Source organism: Chrysemys picta, chromosome 13, assembly GCF_011386835.1.
Source record: "Chrysemys picta bellii isolate R12L10 chromosome 13, ASM1138683v2, whole genome shotgun sequence".
NCBI classification, from domain to species: domain Eukaryota; kingdom Metazoa; phylum Chordata; order Testudines; family Emydidae; genus Chrysemys; species Chrysemys picta.
Window position 1 is genome coordinate 13,578,232 of NC_088803.1, and position 13,258 is coordinate 13,591,489.

General features: G+C 42.1%; 2 pseudogenes; one reads left to right on the plus strand and one right to left on the minus strand.

Moving 5' to 3' along the window:
- LOC135975137 (paired amphipathic helix protein Sin3a-like) overlaps positions 1 to 13,258 on the plus strand; it is a 93,711-nt pseudogene that overhangs the window by 58,855 nt on the left and 21,598 nt on the right.
- Positions 2,645 to 3,598, minus strand: LOC135975439 (olfactory receptor 5V1-like; annotated as a pseudogene).

Genomic DNA, 13,258 nt, shown 5'->3' on the forward strand with positions numbered 1-13,258 from the left:
AAGCAATGTACAGACACAGTTCTTGTCCTAAGGGGTTTATATATAGGTCACAGTGAACAAGATGCCTGAGTGTCAGCCCCATGCCCTGGCCATTAGAACTACACCATCCCTGTTCCCAGTGGCCCATTACCAGGGCTGGCTCCAGGCACCAGCCGAGCAAGCTGGTGCTTGGGGCGGCAGATTGAACGAGGCGGCATTTGGCCCAATCCTAGGGCGGCACATACGCTTTTTCTTTTTTTGTTCTGCTCCGGCCTCCCGGTAGGAAGCCCGGCAGGGCAGTCCTCATCCTTCCCTCCCCGCCGACCGGAGCGGAGCCCTCCCGGCTGCACAGCACAGCTGGGCACTATACAAATATATAATAGGACATGGCCTATAATGACATGCATTACAGTAGTGTCTAGAAGCCCCAGTTGAGAACAGGACCCTATTGTGTTGGAGAAACACATAGGAAAAGACAATCTCTATCCCACATTTTTATCAATCTAAATAGACAAAATAGACAAAGATTGAGAGGGGAAGTGAGGTGCAGAGAGAGGAAGTGACTGGCCCAAGGTCACACAGCAGATCTGTGACAGAACCAGAACCCAGGAGTAGAACCTAGGTCTTCTGGATTCTACTTACTAGACTAGACTCTGCTTCAAGCCTGTCATACAACAGGCAATTCATAGCTCAAAGGAAATAATTTCATTAGCTTTTCTGTGAGTTGGATTAGGCCCTATCTGAATAAAGCATAAGAATGTATCTAAGGATGCTGCTGGAAAACTGTGTCCATTGCTGGTGTTAACAATTCAAGAAGGATGTTGATAAATTGGATAAGACCCTGAAAATGATTAAAGGGTCGGAAAATATGCCTTATAGAGATAGACTCGAGGAGCTCAGACTATTCAGTTTAAGCAAGAGAAAGTTAAGGGATGAGTTGGTTACAGTCTATAAGTATCTACACGGACAACACATATTTAATAATGGGCTATTCCATCTAGCACAGAAAGGTCTAACATGATCCAGTGGCTGGAAGATGAAGCTAGACAAATTCAGCCTGGAAATAAGGTGTAAGATTTAATAAAGTAATTAACCACTGTAGCAATTGTAAAAGGTCATGGTGGATTCTCCATCAAGGGCAATTTTTAAATCAAGATGGGATTTTTTTCTAAAAGATCTGTCCTAGGAATTATTGTGGGGAAGTTCTATGGCCTGTGCTCTACAGGATGACTAGGTGATCACAATAGCCCCTTCTGACCTCGGAATCTCTGACTCCATTAATGTATATGGAACCTCTTTTGTATCCCATGCGGGGTTAAGGAGTGAGGTTGTGCTTCAGTCAGGAAAAGGCATTTCTTTGGCTTTTAGTGTTTCTTATACCCTCCCCTACCCTATCCCCTTCACCCCTTCTGACTGGTTGCTTGATCTTATCTAGGAAGAGGAGTTGAGGCAGGACTGTCCTTCAAGTGTAAGCTCATATATTGAACTCCCACTCTACCCAGCAACACTTCAATTCTATCTCTTATCTCTTTTCAACTCATCTTCTTGTGGGCAGATGTAACACACAGTGTCTTTATTCTTTGTTCACCAGGATATAAGTGTTTTAAGGATATAAAAATATCAAAAGTCAAATGGGCAAAAAGACCCAAAATATAGGCAGATATACAGGCCTGAATATTACATTATCATCACTAATACTCCTAACACCTGCTTTCTTCACTGTAACATCCAGGGCCACATTTCAGCACCTAACTCCCTTAGGCCCTTTAGGAAGGATGTCTTAAGGTTAAGGCCCTGGAGTAACACATAATCGTTATAACCGATCTAACTTTGACACTTTTTTCCTAATGTAGATACAGGGTAAAATCATATCGCTTGATTTATCTTGTGGAGTTGTGGCTAGGCTAAAAATCAAGTGAAAATTTTGGTTTACCTAGCATGCCTTAGCTCAAACTATACTCAATGCCAGTTCAAGTTCAGTCTAAATCCCTAGTGTTTGGACTCTTTGCACGTTGATTTTCAAATTTAATGCTACTCAACCCCAAAGCTTACATTGCTTTAAGTAGAAATAAATCAAGGATGGATATCAACATAATGAGCCAGGTCCTCAGCGGGTGTAAATTGAAATAGTTCAATTGAAGCCAACTGAGATACTTCTGTTTATCGCACCTAACATTTTGGCCCTATAAACTGTGTTTGCATGAGTGCTTTTATCTAGACCTGAGATAAGCAACCTTTGGCACGCGGCCCATCAGGGACATCCGCTGGCGGGCCTGGACGGTTTGTTTACCCGCAGCGTCCACAGATTTGGATGATCGCAGCTCCCACTGTTCCAGGCCAATGGGGGCTGCGGGAAGCAGCAACCAGCACATCCCTTGCTCCGTGCCACTTCCCACAGCCCCCATTGCCCTGGAACGGCGAACTGTGGCCAGTGGGATCTGCGATCAGCTGAACCTGCGGACGCTGCAGGTAAACAAACCATCCCAGCTTGCCAGTGGATTTCCCTGACGGGCCGCGTGCCAAAGGTTGCTGATCCCTGATCTAGACTAAATTGATTGCCAATTGTGTATCAGTGTCAACCAGTTGAAAGAACTCAAAATATCTAGATAGTGCAGTTCCCACAATTCTTCAATTTATATTATAATTTTATTGAAAATGATAAAACCTAGAAATGGTTACATTGCATGAGAAACTTGAATTTCCCTAGTGTTCTTGTCAGAGCAGTTTTCATATCTTTATTTTTCAAGCTGTAGATGATGGGGTTCAACATGGGGGCCAAGATGCTGTACTGGATGGAGAAGAGTTCATCTAGAACCAGGGAAGTGACTGAGCTGGGTTTCATGTACTGGGAAAGAGCTGTCACAAACAATAAAACCACCACAATGAGGTGGGAGCTGCATGTAGAGAAGGCTTTACGTCTTCCCTCCGAGGAACGTATTCGGAGGATAGTGGAGATGATGTGAATGTAGGAGACCAAGGTGAAGAGGAAGGAGCTGAAACCAAATATCACAGCAGAAGAAAGAAGAGCTATTTTATTGGTCAAGGTCACGGTGCAAGATAGTTGTAGTAGCGAAGGGAGCTCACAGCTGAAATGCCTGATTTCATTGGGCCCACAGAAGTGTAACTTTAACACAGGGACAGTGTTGACCAGTGAATACAAGAGTCCCATTATCCAAGAAGCACCCACCAACTGTCTGCTCACTCGTTTGTTCATGGTCCCCACATAATGCAATGGGTGACATATGGCAGTGTATCGGTCATAAGCCATTGCCGAGAGCACAAAAACTTCAGTGCCAGCTGAGAGGAGGATGAAGAACATCTGGGCAAGGCAGCCATTGACAGAAATGGTTTTGTGCTTTGCTAGGAAATTCACCAATATCTTAGGGACAGTGGCTGAGGAATAACAGATATCAACAAAGGACAAATGAGACAGGAAGAAGTACATGGGAGTTTGGAGTTGAGGATCAGCCCTTATCACCAGCATAATCATCATGTTCCCCACCAGGGTGATTAGGTAAATAATTAAAAACACCAGGAAGAGGAAAAATTGAAGTTCCGGGTAATTAGAAAGTCCCACAAGAATAAATTCATTCACATTGGTTTGGTTTTCCATTCACATTTAGTGATGTGTATGAAGAGAAAAAGAAATGAAATTAACCAACATAGCAGGTTATGGAAATTCAATTAGATAGATAGATAGATAGATAGATAGATAGATAGATAGATAGATAGATAGATAGATAGATAGATAGATAGATAGATAGATAAAACACAAGTGAGATTTTGAAAGCCAAGGGGACTCAGATGGACAAATTCACATTTCTAATTCAACACTCTAAGTTGGATAAAAAATAAAGTGGGTCCTATTCCATGTGGATTTACACAAATATTTTCTTTGATTACACTGGTGTCAACACCGTGTCCAATTAGTTCTCCTATTTGACCCCATTTCTCGTGTTGTGAGCCATACAAGAGAGATCTTCCTTTAGAAACCTCATGTACAGCCCTTTCTTCTAAACCAGATCCCATATTATCCATCCAGTACACTGTGTTGGCTTACAGGTGGACAAAGAGTATTAAGAATCTAAATTGAAAATAACCTTCCGATCACTGCTTTTTTTGGTCAGATAACTTTGTGAAAGCGGCATAGTAAATATCTGTGTCAGTGATTGGTATAAATAAGTCTCATTAACTCCTGTGTTACTCTAGCTTTTCCCCAGCACAACTGCAATGACTTGAGTGGAATGGGCAGTGGTGAATTGAGCTCGATAAGTGATAGGTTTGCAAATCGAAGATGTTTTTCACTAGTTTCCAACCCTGGACATTAAACATGGGATATGTACATCAGAATGTGTTCTCTCTTTCTAGCGTAATGTTATTGGCCAAGATTTGCCAAAGTAGATGGTGATTTTGATTTTCTCAAATTTGCTGGTTGACTTGAGAAACCATAAAGGGGCTTGATTTTCAGAAATTGCTGAGCATCCTGGTCTGAAATTCTAACACATATTTGACCCCATTGTCTACACACATTCTGCCGTCAACCAAATCTGTGTAACCCCATTGACATAAAAAATCAATCCCAGTAGACATTTTGGTTGATGACACACTAGAGAGAGGAGAATCTCTCTCAAACTCCCTTAGCATCACTGTCTCTCCATCTTGTTTTCGATCAGTAACCTCAACAGATGCTGAAAGGAATGGAGATGACGTGAGCTGAAGGATGGGATTGGTTGAAAAGTAAGTGTCATTGATAAGCAAATGGCAGAATAGAACAGCACTTCACAGCCCATTTCATTGAGCTGGATTTGCTGGATGGACCCCTGCACCCATGTGCGGGGTCCCGCTGAGGTAAATGGGGTTCCGGACAGGCACAGGAGTCTATTCGTACAGATCCAGTTACAGCACCAGGGCCAAAATTTGTTGTTCTGCGACCAGTTATGGATGCCTGTCAGAGCGCTCTTTCTGTTTAGCTGATTGATTATGAAATCCTCAGCATGCACGTGTTACTAACAAAAGTAATCATGTGTTCTTCTTATTACAGCCATTGTCTTCCCTTCCATTCCCTAATGAGGACACCAGTTCTCATCCTGTCCTAATTTGGACTATAAGTTCTTCAGGACAGAGTCTTTGCCTTTTGAATAGTCTCTAGAGCCATACTGAGGAAACAGCACAAATATTTGACATGTCTTATAAATGATTGACTAACACTTTTTAACTTGTGTGCCTACAGTTAGGCACTGAAATCTGCATTTAGGCAACTCGGTATTTGACCTGATGCTCAGAGACGTAAAGCACCCACAAATCCCCATGGATATCAATGGGATCTCAACGTGCTCAGCATCTCTGATAAACAGGCAATGTATCTGGGGTGATGATGTATTGTATTTTTGTTTAAAAATATTTTTATTCAAAATTTCCCATTTTTACAGTGAAAATCTGACCCTCCAAAACATGAACAAAAAAATCTGTTTCCAAAGCCCAAAGATGGTTTTTATTCATCTTTTCAAACACAGAAAACAACAACAAAAGGATTTCAAAAGAAAATCAGTTTTCCATAGAAATGTTTAGTTTTCAGTTTTCCAAAACCAAACCTTTTCTAAAGCCTGAGTGAAATGGTTAGCAGGAAGATAACTTGCCTACAAACTGATGAAAAATCAACCAAGGCTTTGTGTTTTGGCTACATTTTCTTAACCAAACTGAATCAAATAGACAGGCAGTGAAACCACCTGATCCAAAGTGTTCTATAGAAGTTTGTTCTAGATTTCTTGACTGTTCTACTCCTCTGGGATAATAACCTTTTTCATAGCTATGTGATTACATAAAATAACTTGTCTATTTTTTTATGGCTTCTAGTCTTTGGCCTTTAATCTTCCTGAAAATCAGAGCCTGTGTTATACAAATGTGCATTCATTTTCAAGAGGCATATTTTGGACAGTAGTTGTCATCTTCCTCCTCCTGATATCTTATGAGTCTTCATATTATTGTTATTTAGCACCAGGGGACCCCCAACTGAGATAATGGCCCCATTGCCCCCCCCCCCCCCCCTGCAGGAACCTTTCCCACTTGCCTTCCCAATGCTGGAGCCTTTCTTTGCAGCATCATCACAATTACACATGGGCACAGCCTGACTTTCACTCTGGCATGTAACTACATGTGTACTGTACTCTACATGCTGCTATACGTTTAGGCATTGCCTGACATACAGGACCTGCCCTAGAAAGCTTGTCTGTACCTGCCCCAATAAACAGAGAAAGAAAATGTTATTTTACAGCCATGGAACTCCGATACATACAGAGGTCAACTTCAGCACAAGACCCACCTTCCTAGGAGACTGAGGTCTCTCTCAGAATGACAATCCCTCTGCCAGTAAATCCAAGGATTTCTGAGCAAGAAACTTCAGGCTGCTGCCTCCCCTGGCTCTGATGAGTTATATTATCCAACATTGGCTTTGCAATCCTGGCTGGTTCCTGAGAAGGGCTGACGGGCTCTAGACCCTGCTAGTTTCCACAGGGAGATATAGATTTTGAGGCTAAGGTTCAGTGTTTGCAGATAAGAGTTTCTTTTGAAATGGAGCAAACCTCTATAGATGTAACAGACTAAAGAGGAGTAAAATAAAAGCAAACTCACCTAGCTTCCAGAAAGAGATCATGGATCAAGCCCTGGCTGGGATGATTTAGTTGGGAATTGGTCCTGCTTTGAGCAGGGGGTTGGACTAGATGACCTCCTGAGGTCCCTTCCAACCCTGATATTCTATGATTCTATGACCTTCGGACTTGTAATGCATACTCCCCGACATAGATAGACAAAGAGACAGCTTTATTGTGAAACCCTTACTGAAGTTGAAAAGCGCTTTACTTAGTGATGCCACTGAAGTTAATTTGTTAGTCTCTAAGGTGCCACAAGTACTCCTGTTCTTTTTACTGATGTTAATGGAACTATATATAATGTATATATAAATAATGTATATAACATATAATGGAACTGGGGGTAAAGTACTAGTTGTAGTGACTTTGTTATCACCATATAGCCCTGAAAGATAAATCTTTCTCTCTCTCTCTCCCCATACACATTATCTATCTATTTATCTAGTTAATATCTCCCTCCCTTATTTCTCTCTGTCTCCTTCTCTCTCTTTCTCTCTGTGTCTCACAAATACAACATGTAACACCATCAGCTACACTTTACCCTCCAAAGTCAGCTCCTGCAGGGTGAGGGGGTTATATGTGGGTGTTGATCAAATTTATATACTTACCTTCTCTTGGAAAAATAAATCCGTCTCCTCTTGGAAAATAAAATCCTTTATTCATCTGACTCTAAGAGCAAGAGTTAATTACTTCTGGGGAGTCCGGATACTTTCTGGTTTCCTCTGGGACAAGAATCTCTTGTGTAGAAAGGTAACAGTGTTCTGCATCAGTAATGAATGAGTATTTCACAATGGGTAATATGACAGACCCAGAAAGCTCTATATGCTTTGATTTATTTTATTTATTGATTCATTTCTAGATACTGAACTAGAGCCTTAGATAATGTGAATCACTGACTCTACAGTGAAAACAATGGCACTGCACCGCATTATACCAGCTGAGTCATTGGCCCATGTTTCTAATACCAATTATACATTATCCCAGTGAATCTTCTCTGGGTAATGGACAGTGATTGTGAGGCAGGGCAGTGCTATTATTTCCATATACAAAAGGAGATTTGGGGGTCATGATGGATAATCAGCTGAGCATGAGCTCCAATGTGATATTGTGGCCAGCAGAGCTAATGCGATTCCAGGATGCAGAAATAGGGGAATCTTGGGTAGAGTAGAGAGGTTATTTTACCTCTTTCTTTGGTACTGGTGAGACCCCTGCTGGAATAGTGTGTCCTGTTCTGGTGCCACAATTAGAGAAGGATGTTGAAAAGTTGGAGGGGGTGAGAAAAGAGCTGTGAGAATGATTAAAGGATTAGAAAACATGCTTTATAGTGAATGACTCAAGGAACTCAGTCTATTTATCTTAACAAAGAGAAGGTTACGGGGTGACTTGATTACAGTCTATAGCATCTCAGTAGGGAACAAATATTGAATAATGGGTGTGATGCCGACAAACCAGGTGCCATATCTTGCCAAGTCTATAGGCGTTAGCTGAGCACTGACAAATTCATAGATGGAATCCAGACCAGCTAGTGGCTCGGGAACACTTTTTATAGTGGGGTGCTGAAAGCTGTAAACCCTGTGTGTTCAAAATTGTGAACAAAGCGCAATTCCCGCTTACACCACATGGGAGCAGCACAGCTCTGGGATTCTCCAGAATCGCAAAATAATGCTAACTTTGTTTCGACAGAACCAGCAAACTTTTCACAGTAAAACCCGGGGGTGCTGCAGCACCCCAACACCCCTAGTTCCCGCACCTCTGAGACCAGCTCACCTGTATGTTAATATTCTTCAAGACAGGTGTTAGACTTGTAAAGATGTGTTTAGTGTTTAAGTGGCTGCATGTGTGACTCTTATTTGTGATGTCTATATCCCATGCTATAAGGTAATATGTACATTTTGTTTTATAATTGTAAAAATGCCTGCTCTGAACTTGTGAAACTAGGCAGGAAGAATAGTTTTCCAGTCCATCAAGAAGGACAATCAAGACTAAATGGTCCATTGTAGGACAAAGCTCTGTTGACTGCCCCATCCATCCATGAAGAAGTTACATGCAGAAGCTCTTATCCCATCAGTTTGAACTCTGGGGGAAGGGCATGTAAAGATGCTCACAAGAAGAAATGGTTCTCTCTTTAGTGTTTGGACTCTTACAAGGGCTGGTGTTAAGGAACAAAAATCAGAGATCCCCAGGGTCAACCTGGATTATCCCAAAAAGTTATTCAGTGAACAGACTGCTAAAACTTCAGTCACCTTTTGGAACCACCTGTTATTCATCTGTGCCTATATGTTGCCTGCTTTAACTTGTAACTAACTCTCTCATTTTTTGCCCTAGTTAATAAATCTTTAGTTAGTTTATTATTGGATTAGCTACTAGTGTTGACTTTGGCATGAGATCTAAGGTACAAATTGATCTGGGATAAGTGACTGGTCTCTTGGGACTGGGGGCAACCTGAATATTTTGTGTTTTTTTGGTGTAATTAACCATTTATCACTAAGTCCAGTGTACCTGGGTGGCAAGATAGACTGGAGGGCCCAACGGGACTGTCTGTGTGTGACTCCATAGTAAGACTGTTACTTTGATTCACAGGCATTCACATTCCTTACTAGGTTGGTGAAATGTAATTATAGAACAAACCACCCATTTGGGGTGTAGGCCCTGCTTTTAGACAATTTGCCCTGAGGTTGATGAACCTCTCATGGTTGTGAATCACTCCCGACAGCTTGACAATAGGCTCCTCAATGTAGCAGAGAAAAGTATCACACGATCCAATGGCTGGAAGTTGAAGATAGACAAATTCAGATAGGAAATAATGCATGGTTTTTAACAGTGAGAGTAATTAACCACTAGAACAATTTAGCAATGGTTGTGGTGGATTTTCCATCACTGACAATTTTTAAATCAAGATTGGATGTTTTTCTAAAAGATTGGCTCTATGAATTATTTTGGGGAAAATTCTGTGGGCTGTGTGATACAGGATGTTGGACTAGATGATGACAATGACACCTTATGACCTTGGAATCTATGAATCCGAGCCACAGAGAGGCTCACTGACTTGCTTAAGGTCGCATAAGAAGTCCATGACCGAGCAGAACCTTGAAATCTGAGCTTCTGTAACCACAGGCTAATGTTTTAACCAACATCTCACTCTTCCTTGGCTTCTCTCCCAGGTAGATTTCAGTTCCTACTGTAAATAATTTTCTTATTACCATTCAAACTTATTACTGAGTTAGCTCCAGATTAAGATCTCTGCTTCATGGTAAGCAGGGGCTAGGTCTTAAAACCACCATGCTTTAAGTTCTAGGGATGGGTTATTCCATAATGGCCCATTTTAGGTTTCCTTGGACCTTCTTCTGAAGCATCTGATGGAGTATTAGATGGACCACAGATCTAGCCTGGCTTAGTAGGCCCAGACCCAAGAAGGGCTTGGTTCACAAAAGAAGTTAGCCCATTATTATTCAAGTAATTATCCAAAGTGGGACAGCTTCAACAGAAGAGACTGACAGAAACAGCACTACATTAAAGTGCATTAGGAACTTTTAGTTCACAGCAGCAGAGTCTACACAGACCCATTAACGTGCAACACATTTTCACCGTAACTGCTTGCACTCCTTTGTTTTGCAGGTAGTAGATGTCAAGACTTAACATGGGGGTTACAAGGTGCTGTACAGGATGGAGACCAGAGCATCCAAGGAAGCTGAGATGGCTCTCACATACTGCGAGAAACCTGTCCCATAGTATAAAATAGCCACATTGAGGTGAAAGCTGCAGGTGGCGGAGGCTTTACGCCTGTCCTACAGAGCATATCCTCAGTATGGTGGAGATGACGTGAATGTAGGAGACCAGGATGAGGTGGAAGGAGCTTGAAATACTTGAAATACCAAGAAGAGGAAAATCTGTAGCTGTGGATCACTCAAAAGTGTGAAAAGAATAAATTCAGCCATGGTGGTTTTAGTCTCCATTATTCTTCAGCAAAACTGTGTCCAGAGAGAAACGGAAAAAATAATAAAATTTAAAAACATAATTAATATACATGGGAATTCAATGAATGGATAATATCTAATACATAAATAATGTCTGTTAAGTTAACAGACCCAGGGATAGATGGATCTGTCCAAGGAGGAAAGTATGGATTTTTAACTAATTGGTCTAACACAGTTGTGAGCAACCTGTGACCCGCAGGCCGCATGCAGTCTATCTGGGTAATCTGATTGCAGGCCACGAGACATTTTGCTGATGTTGACTGTCCACAGGCGTGGCCCCCTGCAGCTCCCAGTGGCTGCGGTTCTCAGTGCCTGGCCAATGGGATCTGTGGGAAGCAGCAGCCAGCACGTCCCTGTGGCCCACTGCTTCCTGCAGCTCCCATTGGCCAGGAACAGGGAACATTAGATAGATAGATAGATAGATAGATAGATAGATAGATAGATAGATAGATAGATAGATAGATGGGGACCTATTTCTAGCTAGTTTAAGTCAGTCTATCTCTACTGGAGTGAATGGGCCAGAAGACCAGTGGTGTAAGTCATTGTAACTGTACTGAAATCAACAGAAGACGGCTCCTCAATTAGTGTAAATTGATGTAGCTCCATCAAAATCAACAGTGGTCAGATCCCACACTGCTGTAAATTAACACGGCTTCCCTGACATCAATAAGGCAGGTCCCCCGCTGGTGTAAATTGTCATAGCACTATTGAATTCCGTAGGCCACCAGCTGATTCCCACCAGCTAAAGATATGGCTCTATGTATATTATATATTATGGCTGTGAGTTTAACAACAGCTCAAGGGATTTAGGTGCTCAAATCTCATGGAAAGTCACTGAAGGTTTAGTGTTCTCAGTAAATATAAATCTTTTATTATCCTTTTTATATTAATCTCTCATCATTTTAAACATCACATAATCTTTTCTGTGTTTGCCAAAGGTATTGGCTAGATTCTAATGCTACAGAAGGAGTTGTTTTGGGTAAAGAATGTCTTTTCCTATTAGGCCTAGTGCCAAAATAATAGTTTCATTTTTCCTTTCTCTACTTCCCCCCTGCCCCCCCAAGAAGTGGAAACAGCTCAGACAAATAAACAAAACTTGAAGGAAAAACTGTCCCAGAAAAAACTGGGAATTTTGGCCAGCTCTGTGGAAATGCACACACACACACACACAATCAAGCAGTTTTAAGTTTGCAAGACATTTCCCAATATTTTAATACTTTCCAACATTATCACAGTGTGTGTGTGGGGTGGGGGTGGGGTGGGGGCGGGGCATGGAATTTCCTAAGTTCGATTTAGTAAAAGGGAGATGTAAAGATCAAAGGATATTCTATTAACTAGTTACCATTATTCCCGGCTTGGACTGAGAAATCTGATCTAAGGGTTGATATCGGGATGGGGTTGGGAACTCAAGAGTCCTGGGTTTTATTGCTGGCCTTGGGAGAGCAGTGGGGTATATTGATTAGAACAGGAAGAACTGGGATGCAGGGTAGCTGGGCTGAGAAAGAAGAGTTCTGGGTGATGTTTGATTTTGATTGGCATTGACAGAGTCCTCATTGATCTGTGGGTCCCAAAGCACTTGGTGAAGAAGAGGGTAAACACAAATTTGCTGCATGGGCTATTAGGAGGGTTTGAAACAAAGAACTTGAAAAGCAAAATCCAGTGGCAGTTTTACTGCACTGCTTTATAGACTATAGCTAAGATTTTTAAAAGTCACATAGGGGACCTGGAAGCCCATTTCCCATTAATTAACCCACACTCCTTGTATGTCATGTGCTTTTCCACTGCCTGCAGAGGTGAAGAAATGTCCGTAGAGTCCCTTACTGATATTTCACTGCTTCTTCCCAAAACGTTTTTACGCTACATGCGAAATTTAATATTTTTTTTTTTTGTTTCCAAATTTTTGTCAGAGCGCTTTCCACCTCTTTGTCTTTCTGAGATGTGGATGATGGGGGTTCAACATGGGAGGTAAGCTGCTGTAATTGATGGAGATCAGTCTATGCAGAACCACCAAGAAGGCTGGCGTGAGTCTCACAAATGGAGAGAAATCAATCCTGTAGTATCAAATAAACCTGACAAGGAGGGAGCATCCAGTTGAGAAAGCTTTATACTTTCCTTCCAAGAAGCATATCCTCAGGATGGTGGAGATGATGTGAATGTAGGAGACCAGGGTGAGAAATAAAGATCTCAATCCAGTAATCACAGCAGACAGGGCCGGCTTCCAGGTTTTCTGCCGCCCCAAGCGGCAAAAAAAAAAAAAAAAAGCCGTGGCACCGCGATCGCGCCATTCCACTCTTCGGTGGCAATTCAGTGGCAGGTCCTTCGCTCCAAGAGGGACTGAGGGACCTGCCTCTGAATTACCGCGCTGCAGACCCAGACGTGCCGCCCCGATAGCAGCCGGAGTGACGCGCCTTGGTATTGGCCGCCTCAAGCACCTGCTTCTTTAGCTGGTGCCTGCATCTGGCCCTGATCTCTTCTACTCTTCTAGAGCTGTTTGGCAACTAGAGATTCCATTTATTTGTCTTTAAGATTCACTCCTGCCATATCTGTGCTTATTTCATCCCAAACACTTCCGGCAACATATCACTGGTGTATTTCATATTGTCAGAGAGTCACAGGCCTGGTCTACACTAGCAGGTTATGTTGAATTTAGCAGCGCTAAAT